Source organism: Mytilus californianus, unplaced genomic scaffold, assembly GCF_021869535.1.
Source record: "Mytilus californianus isolate M0D057914Y unplaced genomic scaffold, xbMytCali1.0.p SCAF_11, whole genome shotgun sequence".
NCBI classification, from domain to species: domain Eukaryota; kingdom Metazoa; phylum Mollusca; class Bivalvia; order Mytilida; family Mytilidae; genus Mytilus; species Mytilus californianus.
Window position 1 is genome coordinate 69296273 of NW_026262593.1, and position 26124 is coordinate 69322396.

At 33.7% G+C, this 26124-nt stretch overlaps 1 protein-coding gene across 2 annotated transcripts in view; it reads right to left on the reverse strand.

Moving 5' to 3' along the window:
• The window catches only part of LOC127720597 (uncharacterized), a 41221-nt gene extending 15310 nt beyond the window's left edge, over window positions 1–25911 (reverse strand). Inside the window, exons 1-3 of one of the 2 annotated variants that reach the window (XM_052227265.1) lie at window positions 25750–25911; window positions 22375–23069; window positions 1022–1133 (exon numbers count right to left, since the gene is read on the reverse strand). The gene's annotated coding sequence lies outside the window, so the exon portion shown is untranslated. Of the gene's footprint in view, window positions 1–1021; window positions 1134–22374; window positions 23073–25749 lie in introns of both variants that reach the window. The other variant, XM_052227266.1, reaches the window with a different exon arrangement.
• Window positions 25912–26124: the final 213 nt, after the last annotated feature.

The following is a 26124-nucleotide window of genomic DNA, read 5'->3' on the forward strand; positions in this document are numbered from 1 at the left end:
TCACATAGGAACTATAAGAAAGTATTATTAAAAGTACGATTCGAGATCATTTATGTTCATATGTTTGTGTTGTCAATGTGTGTATTATGTTATTGTAAAGTGTTGATTTTTTGTTTATTTTTGTATTACACTTAATCCTTTAATGTGAATTAACAAGAATAAAGAACATATGAACTGATATTCGTATCTGATGGTATATTTTGTGCCCACAACCCTACATTTCATATTCCTAAAAACTATGGATGGACACTTTTTACCTTCGATGTGTATTAAGGGCTCAAAGTGCCTGCTTGATTGTCATAATATATTTCTAAAGAATACCGGCGACCGCTTGAATGATGGCGAAACTTCCTGATCATTCAATAGACCACTTTCGAGTTCGTTGCATTTCCGTCAAAAAACTTTGGTTTTGGTGAACATCATTCGTGCGTTAAGGGGCATCGTTACTTCCTTTCCATGTTGAGCGAGCGATTGAAAAAATATGATGCTTTATTGCACGAATCATTCGGCAAATTAAATTCTTATAATTGATAATCAGCACTGCTGTTATTAGGGAATTGTGATTAAGTACGGAACAAACATTATTTCTAGTTTATTCTGCATAATGACGATCACGAAGACGCTTGATGAACTTTAATAGTGCAGGGATACAGGCGGTCCCATCTATCTGGTAAATGGTCATAAAGGCACGCATAATTGACGGACTTTCCCGGCTCAGGAATATAACTCGAAAGTGGTCTTTTGATATAACATTTTGCTTATACACATGCCAGGTATCTATTCAGATTATATCAAAGGGATTGCCCGTACATTTTTCATCATCGGTAAGTACGGAGAGCTTAAAGTGTCACTTTGCTATTAAAATTAACGAAAATTCCGGGTATTGGGTTTAGTTCGTTGACTAGACCTGTATGACCTTTCAATCTTCATCAAATTATATATTTTCAAACCGGTCAGCTACTAGTATTAACAAGACAATCATAATTGTAGAAATGAAAATTAAGCTAAAATGTTAACTTACATATTTTTTTAAATACTTCTACACACATCATTTCAATTGATTCACTTGTATTTCCAGGGTGAATTTGACACAGTTCTACTGTATTTGCTTTCATTTCTTCCATTTGCATTCGCTTTAGAAAATAAAATAAAAGTCAATACATAGTGATATATGCTATCAATTAAAAACAATATAAGCTACAACAGACACAATTATACAGAAGATACTAAAGTTAACAGTCATTTATAATGAGTTGAATGAAAATGTGTGGCATCTGTAGATTCATAATAATTCATGATTTGCCAGTTACCAAAGTATTTTCTTTACAGTGTTACATTAGTGTACAAATTTGCTGCCAAGGATGGCGACGGTGTAAAAGAGGGACGAAAGATACCAGAGGGACAGTCAAACTCATAGATCGAAATAAACTGACAACGCCATGGCCAAAAATAAAAAGACAAACAGACAAATAATAGTACAGATGACATAACATAGAAAACTAAAGACTAAGCAACACGAACCCCACCAAAAACTGGGGGTGATCTCAGGTGCTCCGGAAGGGTAAGCAGATCCTGCTCCACATGTGGCACCCATCGTGTTGCTTATGTTATTACAAATCCGGTAAATAGTCTAATTCGGTAGGTCACATTCGTGAAAAGGGAAGGGTATTGTAGTTACGACATAAGGAACATATCCGATATCATCTGTGAAACGGTTATTCCATAACGGTCAACCAACTCGTGATGGCGTCCGTAAAATTTACGAAGGGATGATTTCAACTTCACCATTTGGAACTCTTGGTTTAATAGCTTCCTTGTGAGCAGCAATCCTCTATCAAGGAAATCATCATAGGAAATACAAGCCCGGGAATATCGTATTAATTGGGAGATATATACTCCGTATGCAGGCGTTGCTGGAATGCTGCGACATAGAAATGGAAAGTTCACAATTGGGAAGCTGAAATCATCTCTTTTGTCGTAAAGTTTTGTTTTCAACCGACCCTCATTGTCAATTTCTAGATGTAAGTCAAGATATGAGGCAGACTTAACTGTATCTGTAGTATCCTTTATCTCTAGTTCGATGGGATAGATTCGTTCAGCATAGTCACCAAATTTTGTATTATTTAGTGAGAGAACATCATCTATATAGCGGAACGTAAAGTTAAAGGATATTGCTAACTTCTTATTTTTCTTCCTAAGAAGTCCCTGTATGATTGATTGATTGTTGGTTGCTTAACGTCCAGTGGCAAATATTTCATGCATATTCAGGACGAGAACAAGTTCACAATAAATACAATAGGTAGGATCTGTAATAGATTAAGGGATTAAGGTCGGAGAAATTTAGACTGCCACGGGAAATGAGGGTATATTGGATAGGAACAGAAATTTAGCCTTGCAACAGGTCACTTACGGACCCCTCAAAGAGTTGTTGCAAGGGTTCTTAACGTGCAAAGAGCGTGGCACTCTCTTTACACGAGGCATCGGATTTAACGTCCCCATTCTGACCGGACGTGGCTGCAAATTTGTACATCCCGCACAGCCAAACGGACGCCCCACTTTAGCACGGGTTTTACTGCCGGTCGGAGGAAGACCAATGGTGACCATACTTCTATACCCCAGTCACCCTTGGGGTTGTCCCTGTATGAAGTCAGCCTCATAATAATAAAGAAACAAGTCGGCAAGAAGAGGGGCACAATTGGTTCCCATTGGAATTCCGACAGTCTGTTGAAAAACACGTCCTCCAAACGTAACAAATATGTTGTCAATCAAGAAATCAAGCATCTTGATAATGTCAGTTTCAGAGAATGTTTTGTTTGAATCAGAGTGATTCTTTACAAAGTAGGATTTATCCCTCCCCAAGACAAGATACTTGTATCTACGTTCGCCATTCTTTTTAATGAAACAAAGTAATACCAACTCTTTCCATTTGTCTTTTAGTTTTTAATGGGGAATACTTGTGTAAAGTGTAGAAAAGTCAAATGTTTTAATACTATGTACTCTAAAAGATCTTTGGAATTTTTTAGTATCCACATCTGATTCACGCCACCTCTAGAATAGGCAGTTTCACATTACTTTGAAGCCCGGCTTTGATTGCTGATAAAATAGATGTTAATAATTTAGAAAGAGGTTTCGTGGAACACTTGGATGACCCAGCAATATACCGTTGTTTGTAAGGACACTTATGTAGTTTAGCATTTTTGCGCCTGTCACAAGTCAGGAGCCTCTGGCCTTTGTTAGTCTTGTATCATTTTTAATTTTAGTTTCTTGTGTATAATTTGGAGTTTAGTATGACGTCCATTATCACTGAACTAGTATACATATTTGTTTAGGGACCAGCTGAAGGACGCATCCGGGTGCGGGAGTTTTCGCTGCATTGAAGACCCGTTGGTGGCCTTCGGCTGTTGTCTGCTCTGTGGTCGGGTTGTTGTCTCTTTGACACATTCCCCATTTCAATTTTCAATTTTAGGTATCCAATACAGTGATGGAAGATCCAGTTCTTCATCTTTGTTTGAAATTCAAAAGGAACATAGAACAGACCTATGATTATCCAGGATTTCCTCTTTGGTAAGTGTCGTTAGGGTATATGTTAAGTTTCCAAGTGAATTGTCAATACCTAATTCATTTATCAAGCAGTTTATGTAATGATATTTACACACAAAAACGATGTTGTTTGGGGCTTTATCTGCGGGGACAACAACATATTTGTCATGGAGGTAGGACAAGTGTTTTGCAACATTTGGGTAAACTGTTTGCATACATCATACCTTACAGAAAGAAGACGAAATGTACAATCCATATCACTATTAATATTCTGACCCCTTCTTGCCCAATGGAAAATCAGTATTTCCCCTTCTATTTGTCATAGTACATGACTTTCCATGCACTGTAAAATCCTATACGTGTGTAGCATACAGTATTATTATATAATTATTATCTCCCTTGTTTAAACTCCAAATTTCATATTTCTTTATTAAATAAGTTACATGATGCTTATTTAGTACATATTTGTTAAATTGAATAGATATTGGTATTTTGAATTCATTGGTTAAAGATTTTAATTTATACTCTAAAGTTTAGAATTTGTATCGTTGCAAATCATTTATAACCTTCCTTGAAAAACTTATAAATTTCATATAATCGGTTTGGAATTGTTAAGTCGAATTGTTTGAGGACTAAAGTTCAGTCCAACCTAGGAAAGCTGTGCATTTCCAAATCCCCCTTTAAGGTTAGTGAATATGCCACATGCCTACTTAATACGGGTAATATTAAAGTCATTGAATGCTCCATTTCTTTACGTTTGGATTTCTTTAAAAAAAGTTGTACTTGTTGAATAAATTATAATTATTATATATAGTTTCACAGTTTTTGGTTTCATTCACTTAGATATTTAAATAGCACTTGGCATCCATCGTCTCCGTTTAAATCAGTTCACAAACTAGAACAAGCTGTGGTCCGCATCCCCGAATCTCCAGCAGAGTTGTTCCTGCTACACGTGAATGACTTTTCACTGTAGATTAATTAACAATGAACGTGAACTCTTGAAAATTACACTAAATGAAGTGTACAATCACAAAGGAAAAGAGCAAAAGAAAAAAATCATGAGTACTGTTGTTTGCCTAATTATTATAAATGAAAACAAGACAATCGAATTATACAAACATTTTATGTTGAGTTTTGAATATTGCATGGAACGTTCTTAATTTTAATATTGATTGATTAAGTTTTGTCATAAACAATATACAAATTTCGGAAAGCTGATTTAAAGAATATTATGAGGTTTTTTTTAAATGGAAGATTTTGAGATATATCAGTATTCAATTTTACCCGAAGCAGAAAAAACCTAAGTTTTTAACAATTTATCTCAGTGCTATTTCATTCAATTCGTTGAAATGCCCATTAAACATGATTTACATCCCCTTTATTTACCATGTTAATACTTTTAAAAGTAGTCTCATATTAAGGTTTTAATATTACAATGGGAAAGGATACTTTTGTTACGTCACTCGAAGATGTAAATTTGTTCTAAATTCGTCAGACGATACTTGGTCATGTTTTATAAATATTAAAACACTCGGGTACGCCTCGGGCTTTAGATATTCATTAAACATGACCAACTATTGTATAAAATTTAGGAAGAAAACATACGCAGGGTTTAAATATTAGTTACAATGCAATGCAATAATGGTAACATTGCATCTTTGGTAATTGCAAAAGAAATTGTAATTGGACAAGTTATAGCTAAAAAGCTTGCAATAAAGAAAGCTTGTAACTGCATTTGTGAAATGATTGAAATGAGAACGTTAGAAGCTTTTCTAAAAGGCTTGTTATTGGACAAAAAGTAGCTTTTTTTTAAAAGCATGGCATTAGATATGTAATAGCTTTTTTATTTCCAAAGATCTTTAAAACATCTCAAAGCGGATGAAATGATATGACATTATAGTTTTGATCTAGTCTGACGTCACGATTTCAAACATTATATTCCATTAGCAGACATCAGTTTCAATGACAGCGGAAATTGTTGTTAACCATTTGTACATGGGTTAATTGCAGAAGTAAACGAATTTTAAAGCAGCTTGTTATATGACTAGCACCAGTAATGGCGTTTACTGAAAAGGTGAACGTCTAAAATTTAATTATGTTTTAGTGTCAGTAATATTTCCAAGCAGAATAAGTAGGTAGTAGAAAAGCATTCAGACCTAAGACTGTGAAATCTTTTAACTTTTAATATCGATTCCCAAGTCACGGTCATGAAATTGTAATGGGTGTTTCTTTGATGTTTGTTTCTTTTTCACAAAGTTTCATGAGATCTCGTTGTCATGTCCATCGATGCTCATATTGTCTCTTTTACAAAAAAGTTGAAAAAGATATCTTTAAGGAAAAATATTACTGTTTAGAAAGGTTAATTCTTACTTTTGATTTTTTCAGTTGTTTTTATATATGTTCTTATAAGAACAGTGGTCAGGATAAAACTTAAAATATATTATTCAGAATTCATACCGGGTATATTTTTTTTTTGTAAAGTAGCGATTCTACTGAATGATATATATTGCCTAGTTGGTCGAGTGGTCTAGGGCGCTGGACACACAGTGTAGGCGGTGTTGCCACTATGTCACAGAAGCAGGGGTTCGAATCCCGCTAAGGGAAGAACAACATTTTGCTAACGCAAATTTGCAGATCTAACATTATTAGGCTCAATTTGAGACGTATTATATATAAATTATGGTGTTAGCCCTGTATAACCAAGGGTAAGTCTGTCCTAAAGTTTCACATTTGTTAGACGTAGATAATAAAAATTTTATTTGATTTGGCGGCATGGTAAATGACATTATAATCCTTTACGACGGACAAAACATAGCTGATCTGAATGGTACACCATCCTACTTGCCACTATACATTATTTACTGTGCTACAACCCGTCGAACAACAAATGTTCTTAAACCCTGCTGACTGCCATTGGCGATTGCCAAATAAACGGATCACCGATGTAATAAATGGATCTCAAATATAAATTTAATACTAAACAGAAAACAATAAACTTGCGGAAAAGATGATATACCGCAAACAAAAGGTGCAAAGGTTTTTGTACACCATATACGGATTTCGACAATTAATGTCTCTTCAGTGATGTTAGGAATCGAAACGGTATTTGGAAAGCCAAACAATTTACCTCAATATAGGATAGACTCTTGAATTTTGAGGAGTCAAAATAGGATGAACGGATCATATAAACCCGAAGGCAAATATAATACAAGCCCAAACGAAAAAATATAAACAAGTCTAAATTGAAAACAACGTTCAAACCTATGATTGCGTTGGATAAAAACCGCAATTTTTATACGTGTGCATGCAAAACAAATTTCTTGTTAGAGGGGTATAAATACAGAACAAACAACATTTTCCAAAAGACCAAAAAAGTGAAAAAGTATATTTTAATAAAACGCATTTGACTAACAGGTCGAACAACAAATGTTCTTAAACCCTGCTGACTGCCATTGGCGATTGCCAAATAAACGGATCACCGATGTAATAAATGGATCTCAAATATAAATTTAATACTAAACAGAAAACAATAAACTTGCGGAAAAGATGATATACCGCAAACAAAAGGTGCAAAGGTTTTTGTACACCATATCCGGATTTCGACAATTAATGTCTCTTCAGTGATGTTAGGAATCGAAACGGTATTTGGAAAGCCATACAATTTACCTCAATTTAGGATAGACTCTTGAATTTTGAGGAGTCAAAATAGGATGAACGGATCATATAAACCCGAAGGCAAATATAATACAAGCCCAAACGAAAAAATATAAACAAGTCTAAATTGAAAACAACGTTCAAACCTATGATTGCGTTGGATAAAAACCGCAATTTTTATACGTGTGCATGCAAAACAAATTTCTTGTTAGAGGGGTATAAATACAGCACAAACAACATTTTCCAAAAGACCAAAAAAGTGAAAAAGTATATTTTAACAAAACGCATTTGACTAACAGGTCGAACAACAAATGTTCTTAAACCCTGCTGACTGCCATTGGCGATTGCCAAATAAACGGATCACCGATGTAATAAATGGATCTCAAAGATAAATTTAATACTAAACAGAAAACAATTAACTTGCGGAAAAGATGATATACCGCAAACAAAAGGTGCAAAGGTTTTTGTACACCATATCCGGATTTCGACAATTAATGTCTCTTCAGTGATGTTAGGAATCACAACGGTATTTGGAAAGCCATACAATTAACCTCAATTTAGGATAGACTCTTGAATTTTGAGGAGTCAAAATAGGATGAACGGATCATATAAACCCGAAGGCAAATATAATACAAGCCCAAACGAAAAAATATAAACAAGTCTAAATTGAAAACAACGTTCAAACCTATGATTGCGTTGGATAAAAACCGCAATTTTTATACGTGTGCATGCAAAACAAATTTCTTGTTAGAGGGGTATAAATACAGCACAAACAACATTTTCCAAAAGACCAAAAAAAGTGAAAAAGTATATTTTAACAAAACGCATTTGACTAACAGGTCGAACAACAAATGTTCTTAAACCCTGCTGACTGCCATTGGCGATTGCCAAATAAACGGATCACCGATGTAATAAATGGATCTCAAATATAAATTTAATACTAAACAGAAAACAATAAACTTGCGGAAAAGATGATATACCGCAAACAAAAGGTGCAAAGGTTTTTGTACACCATATCCGGATTTCGACAATTAATGTCTCTTCAGTGATGTTAGGAATCGAAACGGTATTTGGAAAGCCATACAATTTACCTCAATTTAGGATAGACTCTTGAATTTTGAGGAGTCAAAATAGGATGAACGGATCATATAAACCCGAAGGCAAATATAATACAAGCCCAAACGAAAAAATATTTCACAAGTCTAAATTGAAAACAACATTCAAACCTATGATTGCGTTGGATAAAAACCGCAATTTTTATACGTGTGCATGCAAAACAAATTTCTTGTTAGAGGGGTATAAATACAGCACAAACAACATTTTCCAAAAGACCAAAAAAGTGAAAAAGTATATTTTAACAAAACGCATTTGACTAACAGGTCGAACAACAAATGTTCTTAAACCCTGCTGACTGCCATTGGCGATTGCCAAATAAACGGATCACCGATGTAATAAATGGATCTCAAAGATAAATTTAATACTAAACAGAAAACAATTAACTTGCGGAAAAGATGATATACCGCAAACAAAAGGTGCAAAGGTTTTTGTACACCATATCCGGATTTCGACAATTAATGTCTCTTCAGTGATGTTAGGAATCACAACGGTATTTGGAAAGCCATACAATTAACCTCAATTTAGGATAGACTCTTGAATTTTGAGGAGTCAAAATAGGATGAACGGATCATATAAACCCGAAGGCAAATATAATACAAGCCCAAACGAAAAAATATAAACAAGTCTAAATTGAAAACAACGTTCAAACCTATGATTGCGTTGGATAAAAACCGCAATTTTTATACGTGTGCATGCAAAACAAATTTCTTGTTAGAGGGGTATAAATACACCACAAACAACATTTTCCAAAAGACCAAAAAAAGTGAAAAAGTATATTTTAACAAAACGCATTTGACTAACAGGTCGAACAACAAATGTTCTTAAACCCTGCTGACAGCCATTGGCGATTGCCAAATAAACGGATCACCGATGTAATAAATGGATCTCAAATATAAATTTAATACTAAACAGAAAACAATAAACTTGCGGAAAAGATGATATACCGCAAACAAAAGGTGCAAAGGTTTTTGTACACCATATCCGGATTTCGACAATTAATGTCTCTTCAGTGATGTTAGGAATCGAAACGGTATTTGGAAAGCCATACAATTTACCTCAATTTAGGATAGACTCTTGAATTTTGAGGAGTCAAAATAGGATGAACGGATCATATAAACCCGAAGGTAATTATAATACAAGCCCAAACGAAAAAATATAAACAAGTCTAAATTGAAAACAACGTTCAAACCTATGATTGCGTTAGATAAAAACCGCAATTTTCATACGTGTGCATGCAAAACAAATTTCTTGTTAGAGGGGTATAAATACAGCACAAACAACATTTTCCAAAAGACCAAAAAAGTGAAAAAGTATATTTTAACAAAACGCATTTGACTAACAGGTCGAACAACAGATGTTCTTAAACCCTGCTGACTGCCATTGGCGATTGCCAAATAAACGGATCACAAGATGTTACAAAATAGATCTTTAAAAATTTATAAACTTAATACCAAACAGAAAACAATAAACTTGCGGAAAAGATGGTATACCGCAAACAAAAGGTGCAAAATTTAGTACACCATATCCGGATTTCGACAATTAATGTCTCTTCAGTGATGTTAGGAATCGAAACGGTATTTAAAAGGCCATATAATTAACCTCATTTTAGGATAGACTTTTGAATTTTGAAAGAGTCAAAATAGGATGAACGGATCATATAAACCCGAAGGCAAATATAATACAAGCCCAAACGAAAAAATATAAACAAGTCTAAATTGAAAACAACGTTCAAACCTATGATTGCGTTGGATAAAAACTGCAATTTCTATACGTGTGCATGCAAAACACATTTCTTGATAGAGGGGTCTAAATACAGCACAAACAACATTTTCCAAAAGACCAAAAAAATGAAAAAGTATATTTTAAAAAAACGCATGTGACTAACAGGTCGAACAACAAATGTTCTTAAACCCTGCTGACTGCCATTGGCGATTGCCAAATAAACGGATCACCGATGTAATAAATGGATCTCAAATATAAATTTAATACTAAACAGAAAACAATAAACTTGCGGAAAAGATGATATACCGCAAACAAAAGGTGCAAAGGTTTTTGTACACCATATCCGGATTTCGACAATTAATGTCTCTTCAGTGATGTTAGGAATCGAAACGGTATTTGGAAAGCCATACAATTTTACCTCAATTTAGGATAGACTCTTGAATTTTGAGGAGTCAAAATAGGATGAACGGATCATATAAACCCGAAGGCAAATATAATACAAGCCCAAACGAAAAAATATTTCACAAGTCTAAATTGAAAACAACATTCAAACCTATGATTGCGTTGGATAAAAACCGCAATTTTTATACGTGTGCATGCAAAACAAATTTCTTGTTAGAGGGGTATAAATACAGCACAAACAACATTTTCCAAAAGACCAAAAAAGTGAAAAAGTATATTTTAACAAAACGCATTTGACTAACAGGTCGAACAACAAATGTTCTTAAACCCTGCTGACTGCCATTGGCGATTGCCAAATAAACGGATCACCGATGTAATAAATGGATCTCAAAGATAAATTTAATACTAAACAGAAAACAATTAACTTGCGGAAAAGATGATATACCGCAAACAAAAGGTGCAAAGGTTTTTGTACACCATATCCGGATTTCGACAATTAATGTCTCTTCAGTGATGTTAGGAATCACAACGGTATTTGGAAAGCCATACAATTAACCTCAATTTAGGATAGACTCTTGAATTTTGAGGAGTCAAAATAGGATGAACGGATCATATAAACCCGAAGGCAAATATAATACAAGCCCAAACGAAAAAATATAAACAAGTCTAAATTGAAAACAACGTTCAAACCTATGATTGCGTTGGATAAAAACCGCAATTTTTATACGTGTGCATGCAAAACAAATTTCTTGTTAGAGGGGTATAAATACAGCACAAACAACATTTTCCAAAAGACCAAAAAAAGTGAAAAAGTATATTTTAACAAAACGCATTTGACTAACAGGTCGAACAACAAATGTTCTTAAACCCTGCTGACTGCCATTGGCGATTGCCAAATAAACGGATCACCGATGTAATAAATGGATCTCAAATATAAATTTAATACTAAACAGAAAACAATAAACTTGCGGAAAAGATGATATACCGCAAACAAAAGGTGCAAAGGTTTTTGTACACCATATCCGGATTTCGACAATTAATGTCTCTTCAGTGATGTTAGGAATCGAAACGGTATTTGGAAAGCCATACAATTTACCTCAATTTAGGATAGACTCTTGAATTTTGAGGAGTCAAAATAGGATGAACGGATCATATAAACCCGAAGGCAAATATAATACAAGCCCAAACGAAAAAATATAAACAAGTCTAAATTGAAAACAACATTCAAACCTATGATTGCGTTGGATAAAAACCGCAATTTTTATACGTGTGCATGCAAAACAAATTTCTTGTTAGAGGGGTATAAATACAGCACAAACAACATTTTCCAAAAGACCAAAAAAGTGAAAAAGTATATTTTAACAAAACGCATTTGACTAACAGGTCGAACAACAAATGTTCTTAAACCCTGCTGACTGCCATTGGCGATTGCCAAATAAACGGATCACCGATGTAATAAATGGATCTCAAATATAAATTTAATACTAAACAGAAAACAATAAACTTGCGGAAAAGATGATATACCGCAAACAAAAGGTGCAAAGGTTTTTGTACACCATATCCGGATTTCGACAATTAATGTCTCTTCAGTGATGTTAGGAATCGAAACGGTATTTGGAAAGCCATACAATTTACCTCAATTTAGGATAGACTCTTGAATTTTGAGGAGTCAAAATAGGATGAACGGATCATATAAACCCGAAGGTAATTATAATACAAGCCCAAACGAAAAAATATAAACAAGTCTAAATTGAAAACAACGTTCAAACCTATGATTGCGTTAGATAAAAACCGCAATTTTCATACGTGTGCATGCAAAACAAATTTCTTGTTAGAGGGGTATAAATACAGCACAAACAACATTTTCCAAAAGACCAAAAAAGTGAAAAAGTATATTTTAACAAAACGCATTTGACTAACAGGTCGAACAACAGATGTTCTTAAACCCTGCTGACTGCCATTGGCGATTGCCAAATAAACGGATCACAAGATGTTACAAAATAGATCTTTAAAAATTTATAAACTTAATACCAAACAGAAAACAATAAACTTGCGGAAAAGATGGTATACCGCAAACAAAAGGTGCAAAATTTAGTACACCATATCCGGATTTCGACAATTAATGTCTCTTCAGTGATGTTAGGAATCGAAACGGTATTTAAAAGGCCATATAATTAACCTCATTTTAGGATAGACTTTTGAATTTTGAAAGAGTCAAAATAGGATGAACGGATCATATAAACCCGAAGGCAAATATAATACAAGCCCAAACGAAAAAATATAAACAAGTCTAAATTGAAAACAACGTTCAAACCTATGATTGCGTTGGATAAAAACTGCAATTTCTATACGTGTGCATGCAAAACACATTTCTTGATAGAGGGGTCTAAATACAGCACAAACAACATTTTCCAAAAGACCAAAAAAATGAAAAAGTATATTTTAAAAAAACGCATGTGACTAACAGGTCGAACAACAAATGTTCTTAAACCCTGCTGACTGCCATTGGCGATTGCCAAATAAACGGATCACCGATGTAATAAATGGATCTCAAATATAAATTTAATACTAAACAGAAAACAATAAACTTGCGGAAAAGATGATATACCGCAAACAAAAGGTGCAAAGGTTTTTGTACACCATATCCGGATTTCGACAATTAATGTCTCTTCAGTGATGTTAGGAATCGAAACGGTATTTGGAAAGCCATACAATTTTACCTCAATTTAGGATAGACTCTTGAATTTTGAGGAGTCAAAATAGGATGAACGGATCATATAAACCCGAAGGCAAATATAATACAAGCCCAAACGAAAAAATATAAACAAGTCTAAATTGAAAACAACGTTCAAACCTATGATTGCGTTGGATAAAAGCCGCAATTTTTATACGTGTGCATGCAAAACAAATTTCTTGTTAGAGGGGTATAAATACAGCACAAACAACATTTTCCAAAAGACCAAAAAAGTGAAAAAGTATATTTTAACAAAACGCATTTGACTAACAGGTCGAACAACAAATGTTCTTAAACCCTGCTGACTGCCATTGGCGATTGCCAAATAAACGGATCACCGATGTAATAAATGGATCTCAAATATAAATTTAATACTAAACAGAAAACAATAAACTTGCGGAAAAGATGATATACCGCAAACAAAAGGTGCAAGGTTTTTGTACACCATATCCGGATTTCGACAATTAATGTCTCTTCAGTGATGTTAGGAATCGAAACGGTATTTGGAAAGCCATACAATTTTCCTCAATTTAGGATAGACTCTTGAATTTTGAGGAGTCAAAATAGGATGAACGGATCATATAAACCCGAAGGCAAATATAATACAAGCCCAAACGAAAAAATATAAACAAGTCTAAATTGAAAACAACGTTCAAACCTATGATTGCGTTGGATAAAAACCGCAATTTTTATACGTGTGCATGCAAAACAAATTTCTTGTTAGAGGGGTATAAATACAGCACAAACAACATTTTCCAAAAGACCAAAAAAGTGAAAAAGTATATTTTAACAAAACGCATGTGACTAACAGGTCGAACAACAAATGTTCTTAAACCCTGCTGACTGCCATTGGCGATTGCCAAATAAACGGATCACCGATGTAATAAATGGATCTCAAATATAAATTTAATACTAAACAGAAAACAATAAACTTGCGGAAAAGATGATATACCGCAAACAAAAGGTGCAAAGGTTTTTGTACACCACATCCGGATTTCGACAATTAATGTCTCTTCAGTGATGTTAGGAATCGAAACGGTATTTGGAAAGCCATACAATTTTACCTCAATTTAGGATAGACTCTTGAATTTTGAGGAGTCAAAATAGGATGAACGGATCATATAAACCCGAAGGCAAATATAATACAAGCCCAAACGAAAAAATATAAACAAGTCTAAATTGAAAACAACGTTCAAACCTATGATTGCGTTGGATAAAAACCGCAATTTTTATACGTGTGCATGCAAAACAAATTTCTTGTTAGAGGGGTATAAATACAGCACAAACAACATTTTCCAAAAGACCAAAAAAGTGAAAAAGTATATTTTAACAAAACGCATTTGACTAACAGGTCGAACAACAAATGTTCTTAAACCCTGCTGACTGCCATTGGCGATTGCCAAATAAACGGATCACCGATGTAATAAATGGATCTCAAAGATAAATTTAATACTAAACAGAAAACAATAAACTTGCGGAAAAGATGATATACCGCAAACAAAAGGTGCAAAGGTTTTTGTACACCATATCCGGATTTCGACAATTAATGTCTCTTCAGTGATGTTAGGAATCGAAACGGTATTTGGAAAGCCATACAATTAACCTCAATTTAGGATAGACTCTTGAATTTTGAGGAGTCAAAATAGGATGAACGGATCATATAAACCCGAAGGCAAATATAATACAAGCCCAAACGAAAAAATATAAACAAGTCTAAATTGAAAACAACGTTCAAACCTATGATTGCGTTGGATAAAAACCGCAATTTTTATACGTGTGCATGCAAAAGAAATTTCTTGTTAGAGGGGTATAAATACAGCACAAACAACATTTTCCAAAAGACCAAAAAAAGTGAAAAAGTATATCTTAACAAAACGCATTTGACTAACAGGTCGAACAACAAATGTTCTTAAACCCTGCTGACTGCCATTGGCGATTGCCAAATAAACGGATCACCGATGTAATAAATGGATCTCAAATATAAATTTAATACTAAACAGAAAACAATAAACTTGCGGAAAAGATGATATACCGCAAACAAAAGGTGCAAAGGTTTTTGTACACCATATCCGGATTTCGACAATTAATGTCTCTTCAGTGATGTTAGGAATCGAAACGGTATTTGGAAAGCCATACAATTTACCTCAATTTAGGATAGACTCTTGAATTTTGAGGAGTCAAAATAGGATGAACGGATCATATAAACCCGAAGGCAAATATAATACAAGCGCAAACGAAAAAATATAAACAAGTCTAAATTGAAAACAACGTTCAAACCTATGATTGCGTTGGATAAAAACCGCAATTTTTATACGTGTGCATGCAAAACAAATTTCTTGTTAGAGGGGTATAAATACAGCACAAACAATATTTTCCAAAAGACCAAAAAAGTGAAAAAGTATATTTTAACAAAACGCATTTGACTAACAGGTCGAACAACAAATGTTCTTAAACCCTGCTGACTGCCATTGGCGATTGCCAAATAAACGGATCACCGATGTAATAAATGGATCTCAAATATAAATTTAATACTAAACAGAAAACAATAAACTTGCGGAAAAGATGATATACCGCAAACAAAAGGTGCAAAGGTTTTTGTACACCATATCCGGATTTCGACAATTAATGTCTCTTCAGTGATGTTAGGAATCGAAACGGTATTTGGAAAGCCATACAATTTACCTCAATTTAGGATAGACTCTTAAATTTTGAGGAGTCAAAATAGGATGAACGGATCATATAAACCCGAAGGCAAATATAATACAAGCCCAAACGAAAAAATATAAACAAGTCTAAATTGAAAACAACGTTCAAACCTATGATTGCGTTGGATAAAAACCGCAATTTCTATACGTGTTCATGCAAAACACATTTCTTGATAGAGGGGTCTAAATACAGCACAAACAACATTTTCCAAAAGACCAAAAAAGTGAAAAAGTATATTTTAACAAAACGCATTTGACTACCAGGTCGAACAACAGATGTTCTTAAACCCTGCTGACTGCAATTGGCGATTGCCAAATAAACGGATCACAAGATGTTACAAAATAGATCTTTAAAAATTTATAAATTTAATACCAAACAGAAAACAATAAACTTGCGGAAAAGATGGTATACCGCAAACAAAAGGTGCAAAAATTAGTACACCATATCCGGATTTCGACAATTAATGTCTCTTCAGTGATGTTAGGAATCGAAACGGTATTTGGAAGGCCATATAATTTACCTCAATTTAGGATAGACTCTTGAATTTTGAAAGAGTCAAAATAGGATGAACGGATCATATAAACCCGAAGGCAAATATAATACAAGCCCAAACGAAAAAATATAAACAAGTCTAAATTGAAAACAACGTTCAAACCTATGATTGCGTTGTATAAAAACCGCAATTTCTATACGTGTGCATGCAAAACACATTTCTTGATAGAGGGGTCTAAATACAGCACAAACAACATTTTCCAAAAGACCAAAAAAGTGAAAAAGTATATTTTAACAAAACGCATTTGACTAACAGGTCGAACAACAGATGTTCTTAAACCCTGCTGACTGCCATTGGCGATTGCCAAATAAACGGATCACAAGATGTTACAAAATAGATCTTTAAAAATTTATAAATTTAATACCAAACAGAAAACAATAAACTTGCGGAAAAGATGGTATACCGCAAACAAAAGGTGCAAAAATTAGTACACCATATCCGGATTTCGACAATTAATGTCTCTTCAGTGATGTTAGGAATCGAAACGGTATTTGGAAGGCCATATAATTTACCTCATTTTAGGATAGACTCTTGAATTTTGAAAGAGTCAACATAGGATGAACGGATCATATAAACCCGAAGGCAAATATAATACAAGCCCAAACGAAAAAATATAAACAAGTCTAAATTGAAAACAACGTTCAAACCTATGATTGCGTTGGATAAAAACCGCAATTTCTATACGCGTGCATGCAAAACAAATTTCTTGATAGAGGGGTCTAAATACAGCACAAACAACATTTTCCAAAAGACCAAAAAAGTGAAAAAGTATATTTTAACAAAACGCATTTGACTAACAGGTCGAACAACAGATGTTCTTAAACCCTGCTGACTGCCATTGGCGATTGCCAAATAAACGGATCACAAGATGTTACAAAATAGATCTTTAAAAATTTATAAATTTAATACCAAACAGAAAACAATAAACTTGCGGAAAAGATGGTATACCGCAAACAAAAGGTGCAAAAATTAGTACACCATATCCGGATTTCGACAATTAATGTCTCTTCAGTGATGTTAGGAATCGAAACGGTATTTGGAAGGCCATATAATTTACCTCATTTTAGGATAGACTCTTGAATTTTGAAAGAGTCAAAATAGGATGAACGGATCATATAAACCCGAAGGCAAATATAATACAAGCCCAAACGAAAAAATATAAACAAGTCTAAATTGAAAACAACGTTCAAACCTATGATTGCGTTGTATAAAAACCGCAATTTCTATACGTGTGCATGCAAAACACATTTCTTGATAGAGGGGTCTAAATACAGCACAAACAACATTTTCCAAAAGACCAAAAAAGTGAAAAAGTATATTTTAACAAAACGCATTTGACTAACAGGTCGAACAACAGATGTTCTTAAACCCTGCTGACTGCCATTGGCGATTGCCAAATAAACGGATCACAAGATGTTACAAAATAGATCTTTAAAAATTTATAAATTTAATACCAAACAGAAAACAATAAACTTGCGGAAAAGATGGTATACCGCAAACAAAAGGTGCAAAAATTAGTACACCATATCCGGATTTCGACAATTAATGTCTCTTCAGTGATGTTAGGAATCGAAACGGTATTTGGAAGGCCATATAATTTACCTCATTTTAGGATAGACTCTTGAATTTTGAAAGAGTCAACATAGGATGAACGGATCATATAAACCCGAAGGCAAATATAATACAAGCCCAAACGAAAAAATATAAACAAGTCTAAATTGAAAACAACGTTCAAACCTATGATTGCGTTGGATAAAAACCGCAATTTCTATACGCGTGCATGCAAAACAAATTTCTTGATAGAGGGGTCTAAATACAGCACAAACAACATTTTCCAAAAGACCAAAAAAGTGAAAAAGTATATTTTAACAAAACGCATTTGACTAACAGGTCGAACAACAGATGTTCTTAAACCCTGCTGACTGCCATTGGCGATTGCCAAATAAACGGATCACAAGATGTTACAAAATAGATCTTTAAAAATTTATAAATTTAATACCAAACAGAAAACAATAAACTTGCGGAAAAGATGGTATACCGCAAACAAAAGGTGCAAAAATTAGTACACCATATCCGGATTTCGACAATTAATGTCTCTTCAGTGATGTTAGGAATCGAAACGGTATTTGGAAGGCCATATAATTTACCTCATTTTAGGATAGACTCTTGAATTTTGAAAGAGTCAAAATAGGATGAACGGATCATATAAACCCGAAGGCAAATATAATACAAGCCCAAACGAAAAAATATAAACAAGTCTAAATTGAAAACAACGTTCAAACCTATGATTGCGTTGGATAAAACCGCAATTTCTATACGTGTGCATGCAAAACAAATTTCTTGATAGAGGGGTCTAAATACAGCACAAACAACATTTTCCAAAAGACCAAAAAGTGAAAAAGTATATTTTAACAAAACGCATTTGACTAACAGGTCGAACAACAGATGTTCTTAAACCCTGCTGACTGCCATTGGCGATTGCCAAATAAAAGGATCACAAGATGATACAAAATAGATCTTTAAAAATTTATAAATTTAATACCAAACAGAAAACAATAAACTTGCGGAAAAGATGGTATACCGCAAACAAAAGGTGCAAAAATTAGTACACCATATCCGGATTTCGACAATTAATGTCTCTTCAGTGATGTTAGGAATCGAAACGGTATTTGGAAGGCCATATAATTTACCTCATTTTAGGATAGACTCTTGAATTTTGAAAGAGTCAAAATAGGATGAACGGATCATATAAACCCGAAGGCAAATATAATACAAGCCCAAACGAAAAAATATAAACAAGTCTAAATTGAAAACAACGTTCAAACCTATGATTGCGTTGGATAAAAACCGCAATTTCTATACGTGTGCATGCAAAACACATTTCTTGATAGAGGGGTCTAAATACAGCACAAACAACATTTTCCAAAAGAGCAAAAAAGTGAAAAAGTATATTTTAACAAAACGCATTTGACTAACAGGTCGAACAACAGATGTTCTTAAACCCTGCTGACTGCCATTGGCGATTGCCAAATAAACGGATCACAAGATGTTACAAAATAGATCTTTAAAAATTTATAAATTTAATACCAAACAGAAAACAATAAACTTGCGGAAACGATGGTATACCGCAAACAAAAGGTGCAAAAATTAGTACACCATATCCGGATTTCGACAATTAATGTCTCTTCAGTGATGTTAGGAATCGAAACGGTATTTGGAAGGCCATATAATTTACCTTATTTTAGGATAGACTCTTGAATTTTGAAAGAGTCAAAATAGGATGAACGGATCATATAAACCCGAAGTCAAATATAATACAAGCCCAAACGAAAAAATATAAACAAGTCTAAATTAAAAAACAACGTTCAAACCTATGATTGCGTTGGATAAAAACCGCAATTTCTATACGTGTGCATGCAAAAGAAATTTCTTGATAGAGGGGTCTAAATACAGCACAAACAACATTTTCCAAAAGACCAAAAAAGTGAAAAAGTATATTTTAATAAAACGCATTTGACTAACAGGTCGAACAACAGATGTTCTTAAACCCTGCTGACTGCCATTGGCGATTGCCAAATAAACGGATCACAAGATGTTACAAAATAGATGTTTAAAAATTTATAAATTTAATACCAAACAGAAAACAATAAACTTGCGGAAAAGATGGTATACCGCAAACAAAAGGTGCAAAAATTAGTACACCATATCCGGATTTCGACAATTAATGTCTCTTCAGTGATGTTAGGAATCGAAACGGTATTTGGAAGGCCATATAATTTACCTCATTTTAGGATAGACTCTTGAATTTTGAAAGAGTCAAAATAGGATGAACGGATCATATAAACCCGAAGGCAAATATAATACAAGCCCAAACGAAAAAATATAAACAAGTCTAAATTGAAAACAACGTTCAAACCTATGATTGCGTTTGATAAAAACCGCAATTTCTATACGTGTGCATGCAAAACACATTTCTTGATAGAGGGGTCTAAATACAGCACAAACAACATTTTCCAAAAGACCAAAAAAGTGAAAAAGTATATTTTAATAAAACGCATTTGACTAACAGGTCGAACAACAGATGTTCTTAAACCCTGCTGACTGCCATTGGCGATTGCCAAATAAACGGATCACAAGATGTTACAAAATAGATCTTTAAAAATTTATAAATTTAATACCAAACAGAAAACAATAAACTTGCGGAAAAGATGGTATACCGCAAACAAAAGGTGCAAAAATTAGTACACCATATCCGGATTTCGACAATTAATGTCTCTTCAGTGATGTTAGGAATCGAAACGGTATTTGGAAGGCCATATAATTTACCTCATTTTAGGATAGACTCTTGAATTTTGAAAGAGTCAAAATAGGATGAACGGATCATATAAACCCGAAGGCAAATATAATACAAGCCCAGACGAAAAAATATAAACAAGCCTAAATTGAAAACAACGTTCAAACCTATGATTGCGTTGGATAAAAACCGCAATTTCTATACGTGTGCATGCAAAAGAAATTTCTTGATAGAGGGGTCTAAATACAGCACAAACAACATTTTCCATATATATATATGTACAAGTCTAAATTGAAAACAACGTTCAAACCTATGATTGAGTTGGATAAAAACCACAATTTTTATACGTGTGCATGCAAAACGAATTTCTTGGTAGAGGGGTCTAAATACAGCACAAACAACATTTTCCAAAAGACCAAATGAGTGAAAAGGTATATTTTAACAAAACGCATTGTCGAACAACTGATGTTCTTAAACCCTGCTGACTGCCATTGGCGATTGCCAAATAAACGGATCACAAGATGTAACAAAACAGATCTTATTATTAAATTATTACCAGACAGAAAACAATATATATATATATATATATATATATATATATCTGCCTATGTGTAGTGACAACTGCAAATTATACATTGTCCATCTGATTTCTTATGATTAAGAAATACCAGGCTTTAGACGTTCATATTTAGGATATATGTATACATAATTCGTCTCAAATTTAGCCCAACAATGTTAGATCTTCAAATTTGGATGAGCACATTTTTGTTCTTCCCTCAGCGGTATTCGAACTCTTGCTTCTGTGACATCGTGTCAACACCGCCTGCACAGTGTCCAGCGCCCTAGACCACTCGACCACCTAGGCTACATATATGTGCATATACATTTGTATACTAAACTAAGTTCTCTATGCACCTTTTGTAACATATATAACGAACCCATAACGCATAATCGACAAGAAATATTTTTAAAACTCTTTAGCTGCTCATCAACTTTTGTATTAATTGCCGAAGTTTACAGGGTCGTGACCTTGATGATCAATCAACACAATCATGGTCCACGTGAAAAATAAGCGAGTTGATAGAGCAATGTTATGTCTTTTTTAATATTTTCCATGCGTTTCCATTTGTTAATTAGACTTTGCCATAACAGTTGTTAAATGATTTGGTGTATTCAATTGTTTTTTCAGAATCAGTTAACACTAACCTCACAGTGCACGTTTGTTTACATTCTTTAATAACGGGTTTCCCTCGCACTTGCGCTGTGCGGTTTCCGAAGTTCCATCGAGAGGTCGCGTGGTTAATGTCACTGCATACGGAAATGCTATCGGTGAATTAGAGTATGGAAAGAATATATCAGAATATTTCAAGAGTCTTCATATGCCCTTTTTGTTGTGTATTATTAATATCTTCGTGAGATAGATGATTGATGCTTGCTTTACGCCGCCTCGGCACAAAAAGACTATTTCAAGGCTATCTTAAAATAGGAAATACGATGTAATTTGGGTATGTTTTTTTGTCCTAATCAATTCTTAACAATTCTATTCATTACGTGTCTGACAATATTTTCGACTAACCGTGAGGTATCTTTTTAATTTTCCCTAATGTCAAATTGAATTGATAAATCTAAATGTCTTAAATATATGAATAGTACCTCGAATTCAGCACATTTACTTTTCCAATAATCTCGACATAATCTCTCATGCTGCAACACTTGATCAGAAATTACGACTAATTGCTTGAGTTTTTCTATTTTCCCATTTATGTCCTTTGCAAAGTCCTCTGATATTAGGTTGGCTATACCCATTATCGATCCTTCTAATTGTTGCCATCTGCGGCTAAATTTGTCATCCGTCATTTCTTGTATATCAGAATGATGAAAAATTTTATTTCTAATTTTGGTTATTGTTCTCATCCACACTTCAAGTCCTAATGCCTGCTTTCCACACCTCTTAATCAAATGGTTTGATAGTGTTATATCGAGAACTCTCACATTGACATTCTGTACTGCAGAATAACAGCAGATGCAATTTTGAGATAGTTTACCCCTGGTATATTTTTGATGATCCGATAAAGATTTGTTTTCATCACATTTATATAACATCTGAAACTGTTTTTCAGAAATAAGCTTTTCTTTTTTTATTTTCGTTATCTTACATTCACAGCATGGTGTTATTTTATATATATGGAAGATGCTGTATTTAGCTCTTATTGTGTTCAGATATGACTCAAAATTGTCCGATCCTATAACTTGCTCTTCTATGTACTTTCAAAGAACGATGTATGATACATCAACAATCAAGGCTACTAATTTGAAGTAGTTATTTCTTTGAGATGAGTGCTCCGAATCTACTTTAAAAAAAAAGATATAGCATTTAGTCACATCTATACAAGTAATATTAATCTTTTCACTACAATATTCCAGTTTATAGTTTTAAATGAGGCAGAAAATAGGAAAAATACTAAAGGCAGATTTAAATTCCGTTCGTCGAAGAGAAACTGACAATGCCGTAAAAACCGGAAAACGACCTTAAGACAATCAAGTTTTGAAAAATACATATAAAACTAAAGGCTGACCAACACGAATCCCGTAAAAAACGGGGTTGATTTCAGGTGCTCTGGTAGGGTTAGAAGATGCTGCTTCACAATTAAAACCTTTTGTGTTGCTCTTGTAAGAATATAATTAGACGGATTGCCTCCATCGGTGATGTCACAATCGGAGAAAATAGGACGGGGTCGTGGTTACGACAATTGGAACACATCCATTGTCATCCGTAACACAAATATACTATAACGCTTAACCAACTTGTGATGACTGCATCCTTTAACATTTTGGACCTTTGGTTCAATTGCTTCCTTGTAAGAGGTAAACTTTTATCAAATGAATCATGATATGAACAGCAGGGTCTGGAATATCGTATCAACTTTGAGATATGTACACTATATGCAGCTGGAATGTTTCACTATTGGAAAGTTGAACACATATCTTTTGTCGTAAGGTTTGGTTTTAACCAATCCTCGTTGTCAATTTGTAGATATGAGTCAAGATATGAGGCAGACTTAAACGTATATGTGGTATCCTTTATTTCAAAATCGATGGTCACCAAGCTTTGAACTAATGAGTGAGAGGACATATCTTTATAACGGAACGTGACTTAAATGTTGAGCCTCAGAAATTTTCTTTTAAATATTAAATTTTCCAACATTAACAATTCAAATAATCGCAATAGAAAGAGAAAGTCAATTGGACTGTTAGAATTGACAGTTTTGCTTATATAATCAGTTTCATAATAACAAACATATAAATATCTAATAATTGTCAAATCCAGTATGAAGTTAGGACACACTGTTTAACAAAAGTATGTTTAAAAGCTTATCAAAGATATCATACTTTAAATTTGGCACGCAAGAAGAAAAAAAAAGGCGAAAGATACCAAAGGGACATTCAAACCCATAAGTCGAAAATAAAACTGACAGCGCCATGACTAAAAAAAAAAAGACCAACAGACAAAAATAGTACACAAAACACAACATAGAAAACTAAAGACCGAGCAACACGAACCCCACCAAAAACTGGGGGTGATCTCAGGTGCTCCGGAAGGGTAAGCAGATCCTGCTCCACATGTGGCACCTGCGTTCTAAATAATTCAGCATTACATAGACTATAAATTTACAGAAATTGACCGTTTCATTGATATTTCATGTCAGCAGAGTGGCGCTAAAAACTGAGCTGGTGATATACTCAGAGACTTAACGTTAATCAGCAAGTGCATCGATCCAGTCGATTGTTGTAACTATTCATCAAAGATTACACGCAAATAATTTGATACCCCAGTGTTTAGTTTGGAAACGATTGCCTTAAAAGTAAACTAACAGTTAAATATAAACACCATACATTTGAAAAAAAGGTTAATTTCCGCTAAGAGAATAAGAATTTCGCATAGAAAAACTGCAATGTCTTTATTGTGGTTCACTTTTTCGACAATCAAGAAAATCCAGAAATACCATGTGTCTTCTCATTAAGTACCTCGTTTTCAGATTGTCTCTGGCATCTCCTTATTTTTATTTTGGATATGAGATCAAAGCACAGTAGTACAAAGTCTGGACAAATCATTACTGGATGAGCACAAAATGGACGTTCTTGGCTCGCACTTACCGGGTCAAGTGAACAATAAATGATAATCAATTATGTTTGAAACTGTCGTAGCAGTTTCAAATTTTTTCTATAGTATTTTTCATAACTATAAACTTACTGTTAAATACAAAATTCCGGACAAGAATGTGTACCACTTTAGATACTTTTGAAAAGATTATTGTCTGTTAGGAGATCCTACATTTGTATTACCAATCAACTAATTGAAAAGTCAAAACCATATTCCAATATATGTGAATTTAAAACTAGCTTCATCACTACACACAATTACATTCGTAACATTTTCTTCGATACAATGATGAGAAAACTAATCATATAGTTCAAAATAAGAAACAGAATATAACAAAGAGAAAAAAAATCATAATACGAAGAAAAATGGTCGGTACAATTAGCAGGGGAAGAAAAAGAACGACGAAAAGCCATATAACAGTTAAGACTGTGCAACACAAACACACCTATATATTTGTGGTGATCACAGATTCTTTGGAAGGGTAAGCTGATACATAAGTGTAGCTCATGATAAGTAAAACCGGAGATAATTACGAGCAGATTACACAATAAAATAAAAGATAGTCATTAAAATTAAATATGCTGTTCAATATTTTAGAAAAAAGTAAAATAACAAAAATACCGAACTCCGAGGAAAATCCAAAACGGAAAGTCCCTCAACAAATGACAGAGACTCATATATTGTCAATGGGTCAAATATAAAAATTAGTAGATTTAATGTGATTGTCGATGTGAAAATAATCCGCCAGATACCAGATGACGTGAATTAGTAAACAGCTATATACCTGGTTTACCCAACAACTTTTACATTGAAAAATAGAATTATGAGGGTTTTTTCTTCTATCAGTTGAAACGAAATATATTTACCATTTATAGCTTCTTTGCCCTGGTACTGGAAAACATACAAGACTAAACAATACCCTGCATATATACAAAACAACAATGTTATGATGAAAGGGAAATGCCATAAAAGGACTCCAGAAATAGATGCTAAACCGAAATATAAAATCATCTCCATATTGGAGATCAGGATCTGCAAGAAAAATAAGTCATCTTTAAATCCATAAATACCTATCTAAAATAATTTCTTTTAAAAATGTAAACACACTTTTAAAAGTATTAACATTCCATTTTCTTTTTCATATCTATTATCCTATCGTACCTCTTTTGTATGAGACATTGCAATGTGTTTCCTGCTAATTCAACTTAATTCATTCATAACACAAAAAACTTGAAAGAGAT